Here is a 25,477-nt window from a genome sequence, read left to right as displayed (position 1 = left end):
TGCCCGGCTGCTAGCCCTCCCCTCCGAGGCAGGAAACTCACTCCTCAGCCGATGTCTGGCTGAAGTGAGGGAGTTGTGTTGGTTTCTTTCCACACTAGATTTCCTGGGAGTGGGGGAAGCAGAAACATCCCGGTGTGGCATGTGGCCTCCCACTGACCAGGAGCTGAGGGCCTGTTCAGCACTGGCTTCATTCTCCATGTGCAGGCAAGGATCTAGGTTTTCCTCCCAACTCCCAGGGCAGGAAGTGCTCCTGAAGGGGAGGCATTTTACGATGCAAGAAAATAAGATTTGAAGGAAGACAGGGGTAAAGGGTGAGATCTTAACTCTGGGCCCTCTCTTAACTAACCACTCTCTCATTTGGCCCCTGAACAGCCTAGGAACTTTCCAGGAGTTTGTGGAGCCAGAATAGCATTGGCCACTTAGAGACATTCCCCATGGTAGCAGCTGGGCTCACAGCTTAATCAGACTGATCCTAGCCTTGCTTGGCCCAAGACCTGAGCCAGCAGCACACAAAGAGTGCATAAGTATGTGCAGAGGTAATATTTTGATCTTAGCCAATCAGTGTTTCCTGTTACCCTGTGACCCTCCCTCCCCTTGGCGTCTTCCTCAGGGCAGTGCTGCCGAGCAGAAGGCAGAGAACAGAAGACTCGGGAAGCACTTGGAGTTGTGTCTTCCCCCTCCACGGGGTCAAGTTTTCCCAGACTGGGCACTGCATGCTGTCTTGCACCTGTGAGGGTCTGCATTGACTCCTGCAGGATCCCCGACAGCAAATAGCCTATAGAAGACAAGTCAGAGCTTGCTTCCTCCTTTGTTGAAAAAAAGGGCCCCACAAATTATGTAGCTCACCCGGCCGACAGATAAAACATTCCCAAAGGGATTAGCCAGAAGTCTAAGAATATTCTGGGGGTATTGTGGCTTAAGAACGTTAGTTTGCCCTGTCCAAATTTGGAACAATGTTGGGGGCTATTTCAAGCGCTGTGAAATGTCAACACCTGTGGTAAAAGGCTACAGGCAGAGCAAATATGCACGTGGTGACTGCTCCTGGGCCCAGGGAGAAACGCACCTTGCTGGAAGGGGCTGGCTGTTCAGCTGCACTTGGAGGAGGGAAAGGGTGGGTAGAAAGGCTATTCCTGCTTCAGGCGTGATCTCAACTCATTTATCCTGAACATCTGGGGTCAGATCTCACAATCAGAGCTTCAGAAAATCTTGATTGGAATAGAAAGCTGATCTGGTCACTGCCCATTTGTTATTCAACAATGGTACCTTAAGTTTATTTTTGTGTCTGATTCCTAGGAGAGCTGAACTTTTTTTTCCCTTGCTTTTTTTTTTCCTTGAAAAATCACTTCAGATGTTTAACTCCTTTTTTGCACTTCTCATTCATATTCATTTTATTATTTAGTTGCAAGCACTTCCTAAAAACCAAGAATAACAACATTTTGTTTGTCATACGTGTTGCAGAGATGTGCTCCTGCTTTGCCCATTGTCATTTAGCTGTGTCTGTCTGGAATGTCTCCAAGCCACATCATCTGCTGGAAAAGTACAAGGTCACCCTGACAGTAATACCAAAATCTCATCCATTCAATTAATAATCACCCAATTTACTACTAATTAGCACCAGCATTTACTGAGCATGTACTGAGTGCTTCATGTGCCATTAATCCTCACAAGTATCCTATAAAGTGGGTACTGTTATTAGATCCATGTTATAGATGAAGACACAGAAATAGGAGGTGAAGTAATTTGCCCAGTCACACAGCCCAGAAAGGGGCGAAATGCAGGCCCTTGAACTCCGGCTTGTCTGAGTCTTGAGAAGTCCTACCTTCTAACCCTACACTGTCAAATATAGTACCTACATGAGGGTATTGATCACTTGAAATTGGTCGCTCTGATTCTGGAGACCAAATATGAAAACAAGCTGTCTCATCCTTCATTTTTATGTTTATTTGAGAGACAGAGACAGATGGACAAAACTTCCATCCACTGGTTCATCCTCCCAAATACCTGCAATGCGGGAGGGAGGCAAGCTAAACCCTGGAACTCAGTCCAGATTACATGGGTCGCAGAGAGCCAAGTATGTGAGCCATCACCTGCTGACTCCCACAGTCTGCGTTAGCTGGAAGTCAGAATGGGAGCCAAGACTTGAACACTAAAATGGGGTGTGGGCATCTTAACTGCTAGGCCAAATACTTGCCCCAGATTATTAATTTTTAAATGGATTACATGTTGAAATCATATTTTGTATACATTAAGTAAAATTACTTAGTTTTTAAGATTCATTTATTTATTTGAAAGGTAGACTTACAAAGATAGAGGGAGAAACAGAGAAAGAAAATCTTTCATCTGCTGGTTCACTCCCTCAATGGCTACAACAGCCACAGTTGGGCCAGGCTGAAGCCAAGAAGCTGGAACTCCATCCTAGCCTCCCCCACGGTGCAGGGTCCCAAGGACTTGGGCCATTTGCCGCTGCTTTCCCGAGTGCTTTCGCAGGGAGCTGGGCCAGAAGCAGAGCAGCCAGGACTGGAATCAGCCCTCTGCTACGGGATGCCAGCGTTGCAGGAGTGGTTCAACCTGCTGCACCACAATGCCAGCCTTTTTAAGTGAGCTACCGGAGAACTTAAAACGTGATTCGCGTTGATAATTTCTACCGACAGCAGCGTTCTAACCACCTTCGTACATTGCCATCCTCGGGAGAAGCCACGGCACATCCCTAGGTCTTCTCCAACACTGTTGGCTTTCAAATTTCAACTAAAACCTATTGGTTTTTGTTTCTGTTTTTCCCTTACATGACTTGAAACCATCCCAGGGCCTCACTTTCTTGGACAGTCTCAGTCCCCCCATAGGGTCTCCGTTGGGAACGATGGAAAACTTCCGGAGAGGGATGGTGGTGATGGCTGCGCAGTATGAATATACTTCATGCCCCTGAACTGTAGACTTACAATTGTTTACAATGGTAAATTGTGGGGAAGGGCTCTTGGTGCAGAGGTTAAGATGCTGCTTGGGACTCCCACATTCCATACCTGAGCACGTGGGCTCAAGTCCCCGATCTGCCGTCCATCCAGCCTCCCGTTAGGGTGCACCCTGGGAGGCAGCAGGATGGCCAGGGTACTTGAGTTCCCTGCTACCCCTGTAGGCGGCCCAGACTGAGCTCCAGCCCCGCCCTAGCTGTTTCAGACATTTGGAAAGAGAACCAGCAGATGAAGGGTCTCTCTTGTGTCAGCCTTTGTCTACTTTTCAAATAAAATGAAAATAAAAACCTCAAAAAAAAGGGCACTTTGTTACGTACATCTTACCATAATTTATCGAAGAAATGAAGTTTTCATACCTGCTACTACATGGATGAGCCTTGAAAACATTATGCTACGTAAAATAAGGCCGAATAGTGCAGGAATGATCTAGAAGAGGCAAATTCACGGAGACAGAAGGTAGATGAGAAGGCAATAGAGATGCGGAGAACACCCGGCGGAGAGCAAATGGCTGCGCGGAGAGCGAGCGAGTGGGAGGCCCCGCGCGTGTCAGCCGGGGAAGGGTCGGCCGGCCCCCGCCCCCGCGAGTGTCTTTGTCCAGGGCGGGGGCGCGGCCAACAAAGCGCCGAGCGCGCCCCGCGGGCCTGGGTGCCCCGCGTCGTGCAGCCCGCGCCCCGTGGCGGGGGGCGGTGGCGGTTTGGTTTGGTTTAGCACCTGCTCCATGTACTCTGTGAGTACGAAGGACCCCCCCGCACCCCTCCCTCATGGCCCCCGCCCCGGGGTCAACACACAGAGGCGCACGCCGCCGCGCGCACGCACGCACGCACGCACGGGCACGGCGTTCGTCTTTGTCTGCCGACATGCGGCGGGCGCCCTTCCGCGCCTTGCTCTTCTGGGGCCGCGTGGAAACCCCAGTTCTCCGCTGGCTGACCATGCATCTGGGCGCGAAGGCCCTTGCAGTACCGCCTCTGTTGCCCACGAGTGCGCCGCGCGATCGCCGGCTCCGAGAGCTCGGCCCGCCGGCCCGCGGGGCGCGCGTCCGCCATGTTCCCGGCCGCGCCCCTCGCCGCCTCCCCGCCGCCGCGCCGCGCCGCGCCCTCCGCTGCGCCCCTCCCCTCGTTCTGTGTTTCCCCTACAGAGGTGCCCCGTTGGTCCGCCCTAAAGAAAAGCGGACCTGCCACCTCCCCGCGTGCTGTCCTAGTTCTTGCCTTCCGCTTGCTACGCCCGGGGAAGGACGTTGCGGATTCTTTATTGGTGGGTCTCGCGTGCCCGGCCCACAGTCCAAAGGTGCAAGAGGGAAGGGAGAAGAGCGGACCTCTGCCTGCCACCCACTCGTTTCTTTGGCCCAAGGTCACCACGGATGCCACTTTCTCCTGTGTGCTGGGAGGGGGGTGGGGTTTGTTTTTCCCGCTGTGTGTTTTTATGTCACAAACAGCAGCAGAACAGGCTCAGCCTGCTCCGCAGTGCGCGTCACTTCCTGGAAGTCTACCTGGCCCACGCGGGCGCGGCTTCCTGGAAGGGGCTGACCCCCGGCGCAGGCCCTCCCTGTGGGCTGCCCACCGCCTGCCCTCGGCAGCGGCTGTTCCTGCCACCCCTCCTCCCTCTTCCTCTCCTTCCCCCTTCTTTGGTTGTCACTTGTCCCTGTGCCAGGCCACTGCAGTAGCCTCCTGGCTGTCTCCTCACAAGCTCTTGTGCTCCATCCCTCACCCCACCATTGGTTCTTGGGCCAGTTCCTACGCCAGGGAAGGGGCCCCTTCTGCAGGACGCTGGTAAGGGTCATGGCTGCACGGAAGGAGCGCTTGTCCGGGTGACCGGAAGCCAGAGGTAGAATCCGGCCCCTGCCCTCCCCGCTAGGCCCTTCGCTATCAGCCCCACATCTCTGGTGTGAGCAGATGGCTCCAGGGCCCTGCCTGCCGCTGTAACCTCTGTGAGGCCCTAATTATAGTTCCATTCCTCCCGGCCACACCCCGGCTCTGGCTCGCAGTCCCTCCCCCCAGCCAGCCACCCTTCCCCGTGCTCCTCAGGGCCTCTGGAAAGCCCTCCTCCTCAGCATGGAGATCCCAGGCATCCTTGAACACCTGGCCTGGCCCTTGCCTCACGTCAGGTGCAAGGAGCCCCTGTCCTTCCAAAGCCACCTCCCCACCCCCGCCTTTATCTGACTCTCCCGAGGGCAGAGCAGTTCCACAGCTGGCCTGCTGTTGCTCCCTCCCTGCCCCCACCGCCCTGACAGAGTGCTGTGCACTCCTACAGGAAGTGGAGGCCCAAGACTGGGCCCCAGGTCTCAGCTCTGAGTCCTGTGTTAACCTTGATCAGGTCACATAGCCTTTTCCAGCCTCAATTTCTCAGTTTCCCCAAAGGTAAAATAGTTACCTACTTTGTAGATATGTTGTGTCAGCTGAGACAATATGTAAGGGAGTAGTTTGTAAATTGTGAAGCTATTTACTATTCTTTATGACAAATCATAGTAATAAAGAGAAATATTAACTCAGGCACTGGCAAGAATGATCGTCTTTCCAAAGTAGAATTAAAAAAATAAATAAATAAAACTACATGAAAGACCTGGATTGAGTTCCTGGCTCCCAGCTTTGGTTCTCCCAGCTGCTGTGGGCATTTGTGGAGTGAACCAGCAGATGGGAGTGCTCTGTCTCTGTGTGTCTCAAGTAGAAGAAATAATTAAAAATTAATGAGAAGAAGAAATAGGAGGAGGGGGCAGAGAAGGTGGGGGAAACTGGAAAATAAAAGGATTTTTTTTCTCTTGGTTGCAGTCTCAAAAAATTTGGGAGACTGATTTCTCTCTCTCTTTTTAAGGTTGATTCATGTATTTCAAAGGCGGAGTTACAGAGAGAGGGAGAGAGAGCAACTGCTGGAGCTGGGCTGGTCTGAAGCCAGGAGCCAGGAGCTTCTTCTGGGTCTCCCAGGTGGGTGCAGGGGCCCAAGCAGTTGGGTCATCTTCCACTGCTTTCCCAGGCCTTAAGCAGGGAGCTGCCTGGGAAGTAAAGTGCCCATATGGGGTGGCAGTACTGCAGGCAGTGGCTTAACCCTCTACACCACAGTGCCGGCCCGGGAGACCAAATTCTAATGAGATCAGTTAACCAGATGCTGTGAAGGACGACGGCAGAAGCTAGAAACCGTCCACCTTTTTTCAACGCTGAGGGGCTGATTGAATTACGGTTAATGGGAACAAGAAGTCACCATCACAATTATATTTCTGAAGAATAGTTATTGATGTGGGAAACCAGTGATGATATAACATGGAAGCCAAGAAATTCGGATGATGACAAAGGTCTCCACCTCTTCCTCGCTTTCTGGGAGGCCTCCAGATGGGGTGCCCAGTGGCAGAGAATGGGGACACATTCCAGGACTGAGTCTACACTAGCAGCTCACTCTCTGCTTCCAATGAGTCAGGGATTCAGTGTGGGTGCACTGGAGCCTAACACCTCCAGGGAGGCAGAGGCCTGGCCGGGATCCAGAGCTGGCCTCCAGGTCCCCAGGGGCCTCAGTCCACCACTTCTCCCAGGCGGACTGTGAACCTCAGTACTTCCCAGGTCCTGTTTGCACACTGTTTTCAGAATCGACTTACAGGAAAGACCCCTCTGGCCCAAACACAAGCTTCATGTACAAGTGCTAGAGAAAAGAGCTCTTAAAAGAGAGGCTATTGAGCCTAAGGGGAAGACAAAAAATGAGCTATACAAGGGGGCCCCGGGGAGAAGGTAGCATTTCTGCTGGCTGTAGGTGGACAGTAGGCATTTGGCAGATGCAGTCTGGGTCATTGAAATAAAATCCCCACACTTTTATAAAATAAAAGCTTCCACAGTCCCCATCACCCTCGTACCCACTGTCCTTTTCTCCGGCACACCTTCGGGATCATTTTGTTCAGCTCAGGCCCTGTCAAACTTGGAGTCTCACATAGCCTCAAGTGAAAACCATTGCAAACCTCTCTCTCTCCATTGAGGTTCAACAGCCCCAGGCCTCTGTCCCCCGCACTCCCCCACCTCCTGCCTGTATAGCTATGCTCAGGAAAATGAACCCCCAGAGGCGCCCTCAGCCTGCCAGCCCCCGAAATGGCCCAGCTCCTGTCCCAAGCCCAGCTTTGTTTGCATACTTATTAATTAATTAACTTTACTTTTTACACAAAGAAGCTCGTAACATTCCTGTTGTTGGACTGTCAGGATTTGCTTGCCAAGTGGTTTCTATTGTGGACAGCCTTGAACACACCCATGATTGTTTCCTTGAGATAATTTATTTGAAGGGAATTATTGAGTGAAAGGGCACACAGTTGTCAAGGCTTCTGGTTGCCAACAGCTCCTCCAGCGTGTCTAATTATCCTTCCGCCAGTTGTGTGTGAGATGCCTTGTGGAGGCTTACATCCTTGACAAAACCAGGTCTTCCAAACACACAGAGACAGGTGAAAAAATTGTAACTTATTTATTTATTAAAATTTTTTAAAAGATTTATTTATTTATTTGAAAGGCAGAATTAGAGAGAGAGAGAGGGAGACAGAAAGGGAGGAATCTTGCATCCACTGGTTTACTCCTGAGACGGCTGCAACGGCTGGAGCTGGGCCAAGCTGAAACCAGGAGCCAGGAGTTTCATCCTGGTCTCCCACGTGGGTGCAGGAGCCCAAGGACTTGCTGTTTTTCCAGGCACATTAGCAGGAGCTGGATGGGAAGTGGAGCAATCAGGACATGAACCGGCACTCTTAGGGGATAACTGTGTTGCAGGTGGCGGCTTTACCCACTATGCCAATAATGCCAGCCCCTATTTATATTTTTAAAGATTTATGTTATTTATGCGAAAGAGTTACAGAGAGAAAGGGAAAGATAGATAGATGGATAGATAGATAGATAGATAGATAGATGATAGATATCTTCCATCCGTTATTTCACTCCCCAAATGGCCACAATGGCAGGGCTGGGCCAGGAGCAAGCCAGGAGCCAAGAACTCCATCCAGGTCTCCCACATGGGTAGTAGAGGCCAAGTCACTGTGACTTGTAAAAAAAAAAAAAAAAATCTGACCTTGCAAATCACTGAACAAAAATATATCTATTTAAACATTTATCTTAGGGGGCCCAGCATCCAATGTAAGTGCATCTCATATTGGAATGCCTGTGTTTGGGCCCTGAATCTGCTTCCAAATTCCACTTTCCTGTTAATGCACACAAGCAGATAAAGGCTCAAGCACTTGAGTCCCTGCCTTTCACATGGGTGGCCTGGATTGAATTCCTGGCTCTTGCCTGTGCAGGCTGTTGCAGGCATTTGGGGAGTGAACCAGTGGCTGGGAGATTTTTGTCTATCTGCCTCGTTATTTCAAATAAAAATAAATAAATAAAACTTCTGTTTTGAAATATTCATGAGATATTACTGACCATAACTACATGTGATTAGTTCTGAAGTCTCTTGCTTGACTAATTATCCTATATTTTATTTCATTTTTGTTAAACGTGTTGGTCTTGACCCAGTAAACTGACTTAACAACCCATCAAGGGAGGTTTTTTTTTTTTTTTTTTTTTTTTTTTAAGATTTATTTTATTTATTTGAAAGAGTTACAGAGAAAGGTAGAGCCAGAGAGAGTCCGAGAGAGAGAGAGGTCTTCCATCCACTGGTTCACTCCCCAGATGGCCACAACAGCCAGAGCTGAGCTGATCTGAAGCCAGGAGCCAGGAGCTTCTTTCGGGTCTCCATTGCGGGTGCAGGGGCCCAAGCACTGGGCCATCTTCGACTGCTTTCCCAGGCCATAGCAGAGAGCTGGCTCAGAAGTGGAGCAGTCAGGACTAGAACCAGCGCCCATATGGGATGCCGGTGCTGCAGGCAGGGGCTTTAACCTGCCTTGACACAGTGCCGGCCTTTCCAGGGAGTCTTAACTCAGAGTTTGAAAAAATAGATCAGGACCACAAAATGGCTGATTGTCTCCCTCCCATTACCTACTCACTGCCACTTTCACTCATCTCCCACTCCAAGGGGTGATGGAAAGGTCAGGCTTTCCTAAAGATGCAGAGGAACACCAAGGACTTGTGCCTGAGCACTCAGGCTGAACTAAGCTTTGATTGACATCTAACAGGCGAAGAGCAGAAACTCCGGTTTTGAATTTCGATCCTGAGGTTTGGAACGGGGTTCCTTGTCGCGCCGTGATCCTGAAATCCTCGCTTTAGTGTAGTCGTAGAAAATTCCTCTTGTCTGCTGTGTAATCTGGGACTTGGCAACAAGGGTCACCAGGATCAACTCCAGCTCAGCTGTCCCTGCAATGAGAGCCCAAGCAAAGGGAGACACTACTTTCTTGGACAGAGAGACAGATGCGATGCATTCTTTTTTTTTTTTTTTTTTTTTTGGACAGGCAGAGTTAGACAGGGAGAGAGAGAGACAGAGAGAAAGGTCTTCCTTCCGTTGGTTCACCCCCCCAAATGGCCGCTGTGGCCGGCACGCTGCACTGATTCACCCCCCAAATGGCCGCTGCGGCCGGCACGCTGTGCTGATCCGAAGCCAGGAGCCAGGTGCTTCTCCTGGTCTCCCATGCAGGTGCAGGGCCAGAACCGGCACCCCGACCGAGACTAGAACCCGGGGTACTGGAGCCACAGGCAGAGGATTAGCCTAGTGAGCCGCGGCTTGCACATGCATTTGGACTGGCATGGAGAAGCCAGCCCTTCTGTATAAAGATGGAGAATTGTTATGTTACTTACTCTGAAGAAGGTAGAAGTGATGAACTCATTAAAAAGTCCTCATAAGGTACATGAGTGGGGATCAGCGGTTGGCACAGGGAATGTCACTGGTTGGGATGCCCGCATCCTGTATTGGAGGGCTTGGTTTGGGTCCAGGCTCCTCTGCTTTCAATCCGGCTTCCTGCTTATGTGTGTCCTGAGAGGGAGCAGGTGGTGGCTCAAGTATTTGGGTCCCTACACCCACACAGGAGACCTGGAAAGAGTTCTGGGCTCCTGCTTTTGGCTTGGCCCAGCCCTGGTTGTCATGGGCATTTGGGAATGAACCAATGGATGGAAGACCTCTGACTGTCTGTGTCTCTGCTTTTCAAATAAAATCAAAATTAAAAAAAGATACAAGAGGGACTGGAGCTGTGCTGTAGCAGGTAAAGCTGCCATCCCATATGGGCACCAGCTCAAGTCCTGATTGCTCACTTGTGATCCAGCTCCCTGCTGATGCGCCAGGGAGAGCAGCAGAAGATGGCCCAAGTGCTTGGGCCCCTGTACCCGAATGGGAGGCCCCAAAGAAGCTCTTGTCTCCTGCCTTTGGATCGGCCCAGCTTCAGCTATTGTGGCCATCTGGGGAGTAAACCAGCAGATGGAAGATCTTTCTCTCTCTCTCTCTCTCTCTCTCTCTCTCTCTCAACTCTGCCTTTCAAATAAATGAATAAATCCTTAAAAAATAAAAAAGAACTGTCACCTCCCTATGAGTGAGGGGCCCACATTAAAAAAAAAAAAAAAAAAAAAAGATACGAGAGGCAAGTGTTTGGCTCAGTGGTGAAGACACTGCTTAAGACACCCACATCCCATATCAGAGGGCCTAGGTTTGCACTCTGGCTCCACTCTCCATTCCACCTTCCTGCTAATGTGCGCCTTGGAAGGCCGCAATGATGACTCAAGTACAGAGATCCCTGCCACCCAAATGGGAGACTCAGATTGAGTACCAGGCTCCTGGCTTCCACCTGGTCCAGCCCTGGCTGTTGTGGGCATTTGGGGAGTGAACCAGTGAATGGAAGACCTCTCTCTCTCTTCTCTCTCTCTCTGTGTCTATGATTGTCCCTCACTCTCTCTAATTCTGATTTTCAAATAAATAAATAAATACATCTTTGAAAACAAATCCGTTTTTTAAAAAAAGATTTATTTTATTTATTTTGAAGGAGTTAGAGAGGTAGAGCCCGAGAGAGAAAGGTCCTCCTTTCCACTGGTTCACTTCCCAAATGACACGGGTACAGGGCCCCAAGGAGTGGGCCATCTTCTGCTTTCCCAGGCCATGACAGAGAGCTGGATCGGAAGTGCAGAAGCCTGGACTTGAACCAGCGACCATATGGGATACCGGTGCTTCAGGCTGGGGCTTTAACACTCTGTGCCACAGCACTGGTCCTGAAAACAAATCCTTTTAAGTTTGGGTAGTAGTTTGGTGTAACAGTCAACTAACCACTTGGGATGCCTGCATGCCATGTCAGAGTGCCAGGTTTGAATCCTAGCTTCTCCACTTCCAGTCCAGAGTCCTGCTTATTTGTACCCTGGGAGGCAGCAGGTGATGGCTCAGGTTCTTGGGTTCCTGCTGTCCACACTGGGAGACGTGGATGGAGTTCTGGGTTCCTGATGTTGGCCTGCTCTAGCCCTATCTGTTGTGGGCATCTGGAAAGTGAAACAGCAGGTGGAAGATCCCTCTCTGTCCCCCTTCCTTCCAAATAAGTTAAAAATAAATATATATTTTAAAAGTTATATGAGCCTAGCATTCGGGGTCAGAAAACCTGAATTCAGCTCCCTATACTTTCTTGGATTTCTCAGCATTCTGTTCTGGCCCAAGTCAAAACTCCTCTGTGCCTCATTTTTCTCATCCATAACTGTTAAAGTCATAGCAGCTTTCTCAGAATTATAGAGAAGTGTGATTGAAATATACAGCAGTAAGACGCTAAGCGGTGATAGTTGCAACTATTGTTGACTCATCTACAGGCCTTATTGACTTAGAAAGGCTGTTGAGCTACTAGCTATTTCATTCAAATAGTGATTTGTGCCTGACACTTAACTCTGGGTAAGGGCTGATGGTTCGAAAGGGCTTTAGAATTCAGGCCCAGGGGTCTTTGCTTATTGCTCCTTAGGACTCACTGCATGGATAGGTGTCTGTGCAACAAGCCGCAAAGCACAGCTAAAGGAATCCAACACAAGGCGTACATTCTACTTGTCTTGTTTAGAGACCCCTGGGCGATTCTTGGAGCCAGAGCACAACCTGCTTCCCAGGCAGCTCAGCTATCTAGATTGTGCATCTTCATTTTCTCCTGCCCTGAGCTCTCGCCCAAGAAACCCCCAAGGGTGCCTTCAGAGGCTCCGGAGTAGCAACCTCAGTGTAGTCGAGACGAGTTTTAGCAGGTTCAGGAATACAGAGAAACCGAAACTGCAGACGCGCTGTCCGAGTTTGCAACCCCTGATGCTGATAGAACTTTGAATGGACAACGTGCAAAACGTGGGCTAAATTTTGAGCTCACAGTGTTTCTTTGGGGGTGGGATGGGCTGTGGGGAGGAATGGTTTTATAGCCTCTGGCTTGGGCCTGGCTCAGCCCCAGCCACTGCAGCCATTTGGGGAGTGAACCAGCAGATGGAAGATCTCTCCTTCTCTGTCTTTGTAACTCTGTCTTTCAAGTAAATAAAAAAAAGTAATTTTTTTTTTTAAGGGAATGTTTGTGTGGGAGCTTCTTGGGATGACAGGGCACTTCTGTCCTGGTTTTCCTGCTGGGGACTCAGCTGGAAGACTGCCTCATGCACAGGGATTTCCTACACTTCGGCTCAGCCCCAGCGGCCCTCGGCGGCCTGGGACCCTGTCTCCCTGAGCAGAGCTGGCTGGCAGGGTTACAGACACCTAACCCAGGCAGGCAGACCAGATCCTGGCTCCTGGGAATTTGAAACCTGAACTCAGAGTCTCCGAGCCTGGCAGGCTGGGAGCGGTGTCACATGAAGCACAGTGTTTTATAAGAAGGTGGCCCGGTGCTGCCCTGGTGTCTGCCTGTGTGCCGCTGTGTTAGCTCTTCCCCCAGGTCTCTGGGGCACCCGGCCCCCATCTCCTTTCACTGAAGCCCTGTCTGGATCAGATGCTCCAAATTGCTTTGGGAGGACTAAAAAAAAAAAAAAAAAAAAAAAAAAAAAACATAAAAACAAAAAACAAAAAAAAACCTTGAAAAAACAAACTAAAACCGAACCAAGAAAGCCCCCTTTTTTCTTTTTCTTTTTTTTTTTTTTTTGGGGGGGGGGCTCTTCCCTGCACTCCTTCTTCACCAAAGCTGGTTTTGCATCTCATCTCAGTTTTTCAGAGTTACTGCTGTCTGCATTTAGGCAAGTTATTCTTCCAGAACTTTAATGTCTTTGCCTATAAACTGAAGCGTGCCTCCCACATAATACTGGATCTTTCATTAGTCAAGTGACATTCCTTGTGGTCACTTAGAGGCTATTTGTGCTTATTCCCTGGTCCATAGCTGTGTGGCAGAGAGCTGAGGTCTCCAGACATTGGTGATACTTCAAATACCACATTTGAACATTTTATTTCATTTTTTAAAAATTTACATACTTTATTTATGTATTTGAAAGGCAGAGAAAGAGAAATTCAGTGGTAGACAGAGAGATCTCCCATCTGCTTGTTCACTTCCCAAAGGCCTGCAATGGCTGGGGGTGGCCCAGGCTGAAACTAGGAACCAAGAACTCAATCTGGGTCTTCCACATGGGCAGCAGGGACTCAAGTGCTTGAACCATCCCCTGCTGCCTTCTAGGTACACATTAGCAGGAAGTTGGAATTGGAGGGGGAGCTAGGACTCAAACCCAAGAACTCCAATGTGGAATTTGTGCATCCCAAATGACATTTTTTTTTTTTTAAAGATTAAAAAAATTATTTGAAAGGCAGAGCAACATAGAACCATCCACTGGTTCACTCTCCAAATGACTGCAATGTCTGGGGCTGGGCCAGGCCGAAGCCAGGAGCCCAGAACTCATCTGGATCTCCCATGTGGGTGGCATGGCAGGGGCCCAAATAATTGGACCCTCTTCCTCTGCTTTCTCAGGTGCATTAGCAGGGACCTGGTTAAAAGCACAGGAGCTGGGACTCCAACCAGAGCTCTGATATGGGATTCTGGCACCACAGGCAGTGGCTTAATCTACCGTGCCATAATGGCGGTGCCACCTCCACCAAGCAGCATGTTAACTGCTGCACCAAATACCCATCTCTGAACGCGTCATTAAACCAGGAATCCTGTCTTTCTCCATCTTCTCTCAGAAGGGAAATATTTACTACTTTTCTTGCCTCGAGGGGCTTTTCTTTATGGAATCACTTTAAGCTCCCAGGACCCAGAGGATTAGGGAGCTTGGTGGCAGCAACTGCACATTCAGGATGAGCTTGTTTTTGGTTTTGTTTTGGTTTATTCTAGGCTGTAATTTTCTTTTAAGATTTATTTATTTATTTATTTATTTATTTGAAAAGCATAGTTACAGAGAGGCTGGCAGCAACAGCCAGAGCTGCGCCGATCCAAAGCCAAGAGCCAAGAGCTTCTTCCAGTCTCCCATGCAGGGGCAGGGGTCCAAGGACTTGGGCCATCTTCTCCTGCTGTCCCAGGCCACAGCAGAGAGCTGGATGGGAAGAGCAGCAGCTGAAACTTGAACCTAGGCACCCATATGGGATGCCGGCACTGCAGGTGGTGGCTTTATCTGCTATGCTACAGTGCCTGCCCCTAGGCTGTAATGTTACTCATAACAAATTGTCCTAACCTTCTTTTTAACAAATCGTTTATTTGAGAGATAGAGAGAGATGTCTCATCCACTAGTTCACTTTCCAAATGCCTGTAACAACCGGGGCTGGGCCAGAACAAAGCCAGGAGCTGGGAACTCAAACCAGGTTTCCCATATGGGTGAGAGGAACCAAGTACTTGAGCCATCACTGCTGTCTCCCAGGATGTGCTCTAGCAGGAAGCTGGAGTCAGGAGCTGGAGCTGGAGCTGGGCATCGAACCAAGGCACTCTGATGTGAGATGGCGGGTTTTATCTGCTAGGCCAAACACCTGCCCCCATCTTAACCTTTTTTTTTTTTTTTTAATTTTTTTAAAGATTTATTTTATTTGAAAGGTAGAGTTGGAGAGAGAGAGAGAGAGAGAGAGAGAGAGAGAGAGATGTCTTCCATCTGCTGGTTTCTTCCCAAATGGCTGCAACAGCTAGGCCTGAGTCAGACTGAAGCCAGGCCTCCTCCAGGCCTCCCACACGGTGCAGGGGCCCTAGCACTTGGGCCATCTCCTGATGCTTTCCCAGATTCATTAGCAGGAGGTAGCTGGATCATAAGTGGAGCAGCTGGGGCTTGAACCAGCACCCATATGGGATGCCAGCATCAAAGGTGGTGGCTTTATCTGCTGTGCCACAGCACCAGTCCCTCCATTCTTAAGTAGTTTTTAAGTGGCTCTTTGCTATGGCCTGGGAAAGCAATGCAAGATGGTCCAAGTGCTTGGGTCCCTGCACCCAGGGACCCAGAGGAAGCTCTTGACTCTTGGCTTCAGATCAGCCCAGCTCTGGCCATTGCGGCCAACTGGGGAATGAACCTGTGGATGGAAGACCTCTCTCTCTCTCTCTCTCTTTAACTCTGCTTTTCAAATAAATAAATCCTTCAAAAAAATATTAATTTCATTGTAACTTATACCTTATGGAAAATTATTTTATGAGCAATGAACATTTAAACTCTGTCAGAAACAGTTGTCTCTATTTTTCTGGTTTGGGAACTAAAGTGGGGGCCGGAGCTGTGGCATATGTTAAGCCACCGCCTGCAGCGAAGGCATCCTGTATTGGTGCCGATTGGAGTCCCGGCTGCTCCACTTCCAATCTTAAAAAAAAAAGAGCCGGCGCCGCGGCTCAACAGGCTAATCCTCCACCTTGCGGCGCCGGCACACCGGGTTCTAGTCCCGGTCGGGGAACCGATTCTGTCCCAGTTGCCACTCTTCCAGGCCAGCTCTCTGCTGTGGCCAGGGAGTGCAGTGGAGGATGGCCCAAGTCCTTGGGCCCTGCACCCGCATGGGAGACCAGGAGAAGCACCTGGCTCCTGGCTTCGGATCAGCACGATGCGCCGGCTGCAGCGGCCATTGGAGGGTGAACCAACTGCAAAGGAAGACCTATCTCTCTGTCTCTCTCTCTCTCACTGTCCACTCTGCCTGTCAAAAAAAAAAAAAAAAAGAAAGAAAGAAAGAAAGAAGCTGCTATAAGTGCTCATGTGACTGGGTCAAGCCCTAAGTAGTTTTGAACTCTGTCCTGGGGAACAGTTCTCACAGGTTGGTGCTGCGGAGGAATTCGGGAATTAGAGCAAGGGCCTTCCCTACCTGGTTACCCATTTAGTTGGGCATTAAGCCTCAAACCTTTACTGAGCCTGTGCGCCAGGACCTGGGTGCTGGAGGAAGGACACAGCTGGTGGTGCCGAAGCCATTGTGCCTTCCCATGGTGCTCACGGCCATGCAGGGGCAGACAGGAACTCTAGGCGGTGGCCGGAGGGACTCAGCAGGCGGGCGAGCAGGGCAAAGGCACAGCTCTGCGGGAGAGGAGATTTAGGCCCTAGCCTGGGACTGGATTTTGAAGGGCTTCAAACACCCCAGAGAAGACTTGAGATTTTCTTCTTTTCATGGCAGGTAATGGAGGCACAGGGTTGGGGGCGGGGCGGAGTCAGACCTTGACACTGGAGGGCTGGAAGCATGCCAAATGGAGACCGGAGAGAGGCCTGCTGTGGTCTCAGCCCAGAAGCAATGAAGGTCTTTGTAAGTCACCCAGCGGCAGAGCCAGGCCCTCGGCCCACTTTTCTGAGTGACTGCAATCGGATGGATTCTTCAAAACTTTGTAATGTTAGAATTTGCCAATCCCTCCTTCCAAAGACACTCCTTCCTGCCCCTCCCTATTCAAGGCCAGTGCTCTTCCCCCTTGCCTCCCTGGGGAGGCCCCTCCTGGGGAATACAGCAGGAATGAAACTCACTAGAAAAATGTGAAGCATTCCACAACACCACCTCCACACCAGCATCAGCCCTGCAATGCTATCTTTGTGCCTTCCAGATAAAGAGATCAAAGTTTCTTCAAGATCTAATTCCCCAGGCTGATTTACATGAGCAGAGGTGGGGAAAGGATGCAGATGGAAATTTCTGTTCCAAAGGTGAAGTCTCCACCAGAGCTGGGAGCCTGGCATCTGTACCAGCAAGGGGCCCAGCTCTGTTCAAAACCCAGGACCCAGTCTAACTTTGATCTAGAATCCCGAATGTCTAAGCTGGAAGGGGCTTGAGGCTATCTCCGTAGGGAAAGAGTATAGACAGATTGCTGAGTCTCAGGTTCAAAACTAATAAAAGTTAAGTAGGGACAGACTTGGCTCAGCAGTTAAGATGCTGTTTGTGGAGCAAGGCAGTGCAGTGGGTTAAACTGCAGCCTGCGACACCAGCATCCCGGATCCAGCTCCCTGCAAATGCACCTGGGAAAGCAGCAGCAGATGTCCTGAGTGCTTGCTGCACCTGCGTGGGGGACCTGTAAGAAGCTTCGGGCTCCTGACTTCCAGACAGCCCAGCTCCTGCCATTGTGGCCATTTAGGGGAATGAACCAGTGGATGCAAGACCTCTCTCTCTGTGTCTCTCTTTCTCTATATATGTCTTTGCCTTTCAAATAAATAAACTTTTTTTTTTAAAAGATTTTATGATTGGAAATGGAGCAGCCTGGACTTGAACTGGTGCCCATATGGGATGCTGGCATCACAGGCAGCAGTTTAACCTACTGTGCCACAGCACTGGGCCCCAAATACTTAAATATTAAAAAAAAAAAAAGGGGGTGGGATGGGGGGTGGTGAATAATGCTGCTTGGGATAACTGCTTGCTGCATGGGAGTGCTGGCTTGGAGTGCCAGAGTTGCTGCTGATTCCAGCTTCCTGCTACTGCACACCGTGGGAGGCAGCAGGTGATGACTCAAGTACTTGGGGCTCTGTGGCAGACTAGGGTGGAGTTCCTGGCTCCTGGCTTCTGCCTGGCCCAGCCCTGACTGTTGCAGGTATTTGGAAAGTGAACCAGTGAATGGAAGATGTCTGTCTCTGTTTTTCTTTCTCTCTCTCCCCCTGTCTCTCTGCCTTTCACATAAAATGAAAGTAAATCAATAAAAATTTATTTTGAAAACTGCTTTTTAAAAACTAGGAGTAAGTGGTCCTAGGAGTAGGTCTTTGGCTTGAGAGTTCGCCGCCATCTCACAGCTCCTTGTGTTGTGTCAGGGCCTGTGTTTGGTGCACCTCAATCAGATCCTTTGGTCTTGACCATCCGAGAAGCAGTTTGGCCTAATGGTTAATAATGGGGCAGGGAGGAATAGTTCTAGAAGCAGGCAGACCAGCTTTTGGACCTAAATAAAGTTACTAGATCAGGGCAAAATACCTGGCATAAAATCTAGAGTGATTGTTATTATAAAATATGTCCTTGACCATCCATACTTCCCTGAGTGAAGTCAGTGTCCAATAAAAGTTCATTGGTTGATGGGCTTGGTGCTGTATTGTCCATTAGGAACACAAAGGAAGCCACAAATACAACTTCAAATTTTCTAATAGGTGTATCTTTAAAAAGATTAATTATTAATTAATTAATTTGAGAGGCAGTGAGAGAGAGATTTTCCACCTACTGGTTCACTATCCAAATGGCTGCCAGCAGGGGGCTGGGCCAGGCTAAAGCCAGGAGCCAGGAACTCCATCTAGGTCTCCCATGTGGGTGGCAGAAAATCAGGAACTTGAGCCATCATCCTCTGTTTCCCGGACCCATTAGCAGGTAGCTGGAATGGAAGCAGAGTAGCTGGGCTTGAACCTGCACTCCAAAATGGAATGCAGATGTCCCAAGCAGCGGCTTAACCCACTGCACCACAATGTGCGACCCTGGTAGCCATATTTTAAAGAGCAAAACGAAAGAGGTGAAATTTATTTTAACAGCATAGTGCATTTTACCTAATATATGTAAACACTATTATTTTAATATGTAGTCATTATAAAAAATATTAATGAATTGTTGCACTTGGGGCCAGCCTTGTGACATAGCTGGGAATGCCACCACCTGCCACGCTAGCATCCCATATGGACTCCCATTTGAGACCTGACTACTCCAATTCTAATCCAAGTCCCTGCTAATGTTTCTGGAAAAGCAGCAGAAGATGGCCTAAATGCCTGGACCCCTGCACCCATGTGGGAGATCCAGATGAAGCTCCTGGCTTCAGCCTGGCCCAGCACTGACCGTTTTGACCATCTGAAGAATGAACCAACAGATGGAAGATCTCTCTAGATGAGTCTCTCTTTCTCTCTGTATCTCTGCCTTTCAAATAAATAAATAAATCTTTTTTAAAAAAAATAATAAATTGTTGAGCTATTTTACATCCCCCCCCCCCCCAGGAAGTCTTTGGAATGTAGTCTGTATTTTATATCTTAACTAAACTAGCTACATTTCAAGTCTTCAACGCCACATGTAGCAAGTGGCTACTGTGTTAGTGTAGGTTTACTATTTTCTTCTTGTCCCCAACCCTGGATATCCTAAGTTCCTGTTAAATGTCTCCTGTAGAAGACCCCTTGTTCCAACTTGAATGCATTTTGAAAAAGACCATCTCTGATCTGCTGGTCCACTCCTCAAGTGGCTACAAAGGCCAGAGCTGGCTGCAAGGAAGCCAGGAGCCAAGAACCTATCCAGGTCTCCCACAAAGATGGCAGAGATCCAGTCCTTTTAGCCATCACCTGCTGCCTCCCGAGGTTTGTGTTGGTAGGAAGCCTGAATCAGGAGCTGGGGCCCAGAGATGAACCCCAGGAACTTTGATATGGGATGCCAGTGTTTTAACTACTAGGCTGAACACCTGCTCAAATCCCTTTTTTAACTGAATTTTGTGTACCCCAGTCCTGTGCAAGCATCCTGTTCCTTTGCAAGAGCCACTGGCCCTATTCTTGCTTCAACTTCCTTGCTTACACTGGGAAATTTGTGACTATGCAAGGAAAGTTACAGTTCCTGTCTTAATTTTTGCAGAAGAATTTGGTTGGCCCAAAAGGGAATTTGCCTGGGGACAGGGTGGGAAGTTAACAGGAGCTTCTGTACCTGTGACTCTTCCCACCAGGCCCCGCCCCGCTGAGGGTGGCAGCCCAGCAGCATGAGTCATCGCGGTCACTGCTTAAACCTTAGCTCCAGACTCAGAGCGGCTTTTGTTTTCCAGTTGAATAGGCAGCCTTGAACACACACACAGAGGCACACACACACACAAGTGCAGGGAGCCAGGCGGGGGCTTGGCTGGTAAGGGGGAGAACATATTGTTCACTGTAATCACTGATATTCCCGAGCCTGGCCCTCCACTGCTACCGCAGGGGCTGGTGGTCTCTGTCATGCAAGATCTCTAGGGTGTAAGGAGGCTGGAGGGGAATTCAGATCCTGACAGAAGGGCAGAACAAGGCAGGGATTCATCTGTGTATGGGAGGATGGCTGTAGTCCCCATAGGGACCCCTGCTCCAGCAGGGGCAGCACCACCTTTCACCGTCCCCATACACGAGCTCACTTTCAAAAATGTTGATTTATTTCAAAGGTATATATATGGAGAAAGAGAGAATATCATCTCCATCTGCTGGTTCATTTCATTCCCCAAATGCCTGCAAACAGCCAGGGCTCAGCCAGGTTGAAGCTATCAGGGTCACCCATGTGGGTGGCAAGAACCCAAGTACTTGAGCCATCATCTGCTGCCTCCCAGGGTGCACGTTAGCCGGAAGCCAGATGGAAAGCCGGAGTGGCCCAGGCACTCCAATATGGGATGTGGGTGTCCCAAGATGCAGCTTAACCCACTGCACCATGACGCCCCTGCCACCAATGTACTATTTTTTTTCCTGGTCTGATCTTTGTCTCTTATCCAGATTTCGTGTATGTCCAGCCATCTATGGGACATCTTCACAATCACATCCCCTTGAACATGTCCACAACAGAGACCATAATTTTGTTCTCATCAAATTTGTTTTTTCGTGTAGTCATCATATTTAACCGTGAAATATTAGAAGTATTACCGTAAATGTTAGGAATAAGAAAAGGTGCCTCTGCCCTCACCATTATTTAGAACCTTTTTGGAAGAGCTATTGAATTTGATGCTTTACAGGAAAGCAGTTATTGATATTTGCAGATGTGGAAAATTCCAGAGAACACTGTATAAAAAAAAAAACAACCAAAGAATTCAACAAGATTGCCTGTTATAAATTAATAATGCACTAAGACAGTATAGCATTGCTGTATGCCATTAATCCTTCATTCATTTAAAAAAAAATTGAAGGCCTGTAATATGGAAGGTTTTTTTTTTTTTTTTTTTCAGATTTATTTATTTATTTGAAAGGCAAAATTACAAAGAGAGACAGAGAAGTCTTCCATCCACTTGTTCACTCCCCAGATGGCCACAAGGGCCGGAGCTGGGCTGATCCAAAGCAAGGGGGCAGGAACTTCTTCTGGACCTCCCACGAGGGTGCAGGGGCCCAAGGACTTGGGCCATCTTCCACTGCTTTCCCAGGCACATTAGCAGGGAGCTGGATTGGAAGTGGAGCAGCCAGGACTCGAACCCTCACCCATATGGGATGCTGGCACTGCAGGCAGCAGCTTTACCTGCTATGCCATAGCACTGGCCCTGATAGCAATTTCTTAAGCTCTAGGACTACAAAAGAACAAAAGCTACGTAGTCAATGCTCTCGTGAAGTTTACATTATAATAAGAAGAAGTTAGATATTGAAAAAAAATTCTGCTTTTATTAGCAATCACAAATATAAAGTATGTAGGAATAAACCAGTTAGAGCAGGTGTTTAGCCTAGCAGGTAAGATGCTGGTACCCCATACTGGAATGCCTGGGTTAGATATTCAGCTCTGGTTCCTGACTCCAGCTTGCAGCTAATGAACACCCTGGGAGGTACCAGGGATGGCTCAAGTAACCGGGTCCCTGCCACTGTGGTCATTTGGGGAGTGAACCAGCAAATGGGAGCTCCCTGTCTCTCTTACTCTTTGTCTTTCTGCCTTTCAAACAAGAAAACAATAATAACAATAATAAAAAGTAACCAGTTATGTGTAAGACTTGTTAGAATAAAACTCTTCATGGACTTTATGGATGTCTGTAGAAATGAAAAGAAATATATGTGCCTAGATTGGAAAATCTAATAGGAATTTTATATATATTTTTGGAAGCATTTTGATGCAGTAAATTTAACCTGAAGTTTAAATGAGAATAATCAAGAAAATGCTCAAAAAAGGTGTAAGCTTGTGCTCCCAGTTATTACCCTTTAGTACACAGAAGCAACAGTCAGAGTGTGGGCTGAGGCCAGTATTGTAGCGTAGTGGGTTACACTGGCGCCTGTGATGCCAGCATCCCATATGGGCGCTTGTTCATGCCCTGGCTGCTCCACTTCCTATCCAGTTTCCTGCTAATGGCCTGGGAAAGCAGTAGAGGATGGAACAAGTCCTTGGACCCCTGTACCAGCGTGAGAGACCTGGCTCCTGGCTCCAGGCTTTGGATCAGCGCAGCTCCACCTACTGCAGCCATTTTGTGAGTGAACTGGCAGATGGAAGACCTCTCTCTCTCTGCCTCTGCCTCTCTGTAACTCTGACTTTCGAATAAATAAATAAATAAATCTTAAAAAGAAAAAAGTCTATCTGCTCACTGTACAGTGAGGTGGGGGTGGGGGTCGGGGGAGGAGACCACATTTTAAAAAATTGTCTTCCAGGGGCCCAGAAGAGGCAGACTGATTTCACTTGGGTCGCACAGTCACATATTTGCCTTTGCAGGATTATTCAATAAATATCTCTGGGACAACAGGCAACCAGTTTGAGCAAAAAATTATTAGTCCTCACCATTATATACAGTCAATAAATTTCAGATTGATTAGATTTAAATATTTAAAGTACATACATAAAATGCTAGTATTGAAAAAAGAAAAAATTTGGCCGGCGCCGTGGCTTAACAGGCTAATCCTCCGCCTTGTGGCGCCGGCACACCGGGTTCTAGTCCCGGTCGGGGCGCCGGATTCTATCCTGGTTGCCCCTCTTCCAGGCCAGCTCTCTGCTATGGCCCAGGAAGGCAGTGGAGGATGGCCCAAGTGCTTGGGCCCTGCACCCGCATGGGAGACCAGGAGAAGCACCTGGCTCCTGGCTTCGGATCAGCATGATGCACTGGCCGCAGCGGCCATTGGAGAGTGAACCAACGGCAAAAAGGAAGACCTTTCTCTCTGTCTCTCTCACTATCCACTCTGCCTGTCAAAAAAAAAAAAAAAAGAAAAGAAAAAAATTTGAATAAAATTATTGTGGTTAGGGAAGGACTTCCCAAGCATGACATTAAAAACAGAAACGTAAAGTTAAAGATTGATAGGTTTAGCTACTTAACCATTAGAAACTTGTGTAGGGCAGAAGTTAAAAGGAAACTAACAAATGAAGAAAAAAATACAGTATGTATAATTGCTAATGTTTTACTGTATAATGATCTCAATCAATAAGAAAACTAACAAGACCACAATAGAAAATGGTCAAAAATATGTGAACAGGCAATGTATTGAAGGAGAGAAGCAAACTGCTGAGAAACTATTTTTTTTTTTTTTTTTTTTAAGATTTAAAAAAAAGGGGGCTGGGGCCAGCGTTGTGTTATAATGGGTAAAGCTGCCGCCTGCAGTGCTGGCATCCCATATGGGCGCTGATTCGAGTTCTGGCTGCTCCACTTCCAATCCAGCTCTCTGCTATGGCCTGGGAAAGCAGTAGAAGATGGCCCAGGTCCTTGGGCCCCTGCACCCATGTGGGAGACCTGGAAGAAACTCCTGGTTTCTGGCTACAGATTGATGCAGCTCCGGCCATTGCAGCCAATTGGAGGGTGAACCAGCCGATGGAAGACTCTCTCTCTCTGCCTCTCCTTCTCTCTCTGTGTAACTCTCACTTTCAAATAAATAAAAATGTTTTTAAAAGGGGATGGGCTGGTGCTTTGACTAAGTGGGTAAGGCCACCTGCAGTGCTGGTATCCCATATGGGCACCAGTTTAAGTCCCGGCTGCTCCACTTCCAATCCAGCTCCCCAATCCAACTAATGCATCTGGGAAGGCAGCAGAAGATGGCCCAAGTCCTTGGGCCCCTGCACCCGTGTAAAAGACCCAGATGAAGTACCTGGCTCCCAGCTTTGGCCTGGGCCAGCCCTGGCCATTGCGGCCATTTGGGGAGTGAACCAGCAGATGGACGATCACTCCCTCTCTCTCTGTTTCTTCCTTTCTGTAATTCTGATTTGCAAATAATAATAAAACGAATTTTTAAAAATTATTTGAGAGGCATAGAGACAGAGAGAGATCTCCCCAACTACTGGCTTACTCTCTGGTTCACTCCCCAAATGCCCAGTAAGTCTGGGGCTGAGTTGAAGCTCAAGCTGGGAGCCAGGAACTCAATTCCAGTCTCTCACGTGGGTGGCAGGAATGCAATTATTTTGAGCAATCACTGCTGCCTCCCCCTGTCTGCATTAACAGGAAGCTGGAGTCAGGAACACGAAGTAGCCATTGAACCCTGGTATTCTAAGATGGGCTGCAAGCATCTTCAACACTAGAACCAATGCCTGGCCCCCAGAAAATTTTTACCCACTAGTTACCTAAGGATTGAAAATTAACACATTCCTATGCCCGTTTGTCCTCTCTCTCTCTCCCTCTCTCCTCTCCCTTTCTCTCTCTCTTCTTTTTTACTGACCAAGAAACAAAAAAACAATCTTCAGTGTGGTTAAGGATGTGGGAAACTATGGAAAGGGACAAAATCCCAGTTGCTGGGGCCTGGTCACCTTGGACACAAAATCCATTGTGTAGTGGCTTCTGCTCAGCTTTCCAGTGAGCAGCCAAGCAGAAGGCGGCACTTGCTAGAGATCTGCAGAAGTTGTGGAAGGACAAGCTCTCTGCAGCTCCACCATAATTCTGTCAATTTGTGGTTAGCAAGAATATCCTGTCACACTGTTAAGTTCTAGTTTCCTTTTCTTATTCTGCAAAGGTCTCCTATGAAGAAATGGGTCATGAGTGCTGAGGCTAGTTGTCCTGTAATATAGCTTTACCTTCTTCTTTGTAAAAATGTTTCTTTATTTTGTTGACATGAAAGGCAGAGAGAGAGAGAGAGAGAGAGAGAGAGAGAGAGAGAGAGAGAAAGAGAGAGGAGAGAAAGGGATGGACAGATAGATATCTTGAATCTGTTCATTCCCCAAACACCCACAACAGCCAGGGCTCAGAACTGGAAGTTTAATCTAGGTCTCCCATATGAGTAGCATGGACCCAACTACCTGAGCCATCACCTGCCATCTCCCAGGGTGTACATGAGCAGGAAGCTGGAGGCAGGTATGGAACACTGGAATAGAGCTGAGACTAGAACCCAGGCACTCCAATACTGGATGTAGGCATCCTAGGTGGCGTCTGTACCCCTACACAGAACACCCGGCCCAAACTTTAACTTCTTGAATACCCAAATCCCCTGTGAAAATTTTGGGTAAAAGCTGCCCCCACCTTAGGGTACAGTGAGACAGCCCCCTACTGGGCACAACAACTTTAACCTCAGGCCAGGAGGCCCACCTGGGCCATCTCTGGTAGAAACAGGACACATGTGGGTATTCAGCATTATGATCAAATGAGGTTGGCCTCATCTAATACACAAACAACACATCCCTTCTTTGTCCCCTGGTTCTAGGTAAGAAGGAACTCTCTCCCCAAGGGCAGTTGGTTGGGAAGTGTATTGGGACGGTGTTTTCAAAGACCACCTTCATTGTGGCTCAAGTGTGATTTCAGGGGGAGGAGGTTTGGCTTAGCAAATGACACCTGTTCAGATGCCTGTGCCCCATGT

General features: G+C 48.6%; 2 long non-coding RNA genes across 3 annotated transcripts; one reads left to right on the top strand and one right to left on the bottom strand.

Annotated features, from left to right (window-relative positions):
- Positions 1-1,408: 1,408 nt before the first annotated feature.
- LOC133772191 (uncharacterized) lies at positions 1,409-4,211 on the bottom strand. 2 transcript variants are annotated; one of them, XR_009867762.1, is made up of 3 exons: positions 4,138-4,211; positions 3,323-3,392; positions 1,409-1,529 (listed from the first exon to the last, which is right to left on the bottom strand). It is a non-coding gene; the product is annotated as an uncharacterized LOC133772191 (long non-coding RNA). The 2 variants fall into 2 exon arrangements; XR_009867763.1 differs by having other exon boundaries at positions 1,409-1,526.
- Positions 4,131-22,244, top strand: LOC133772190 (uncharacterized). Its single transcript, XR_009867761.1, has 3 exons — positions 4,131-4,217; positions 5,772-5,881; positions 22,060-22,244. It is a non-coding gene; the product is annotated as an uncharacterized LOC133772190 (long non-coding RNA).
- Positions 22,245-25,477: the final 3,233 nt, after the last annotated feature.

Source organism: Lepus europaeus, chromosome 13, assembly GCF_033115175.1.
Source record: "Lepus europaeus isolate LE1 chromosome 13, mLepTim1.pri, whole genome shotgun sequence".
NCBI classification, from domain to species: Eukaryota; Metazoa; Chordata; class Mammalia; order Lagomorpha; family Leporidae; genus Lepus; species Lepus europaeus.
Note: the sequence above shows the minus strand (reverse complement) of the source record. Positions and strands in the feature narration are given on the sequence as shown.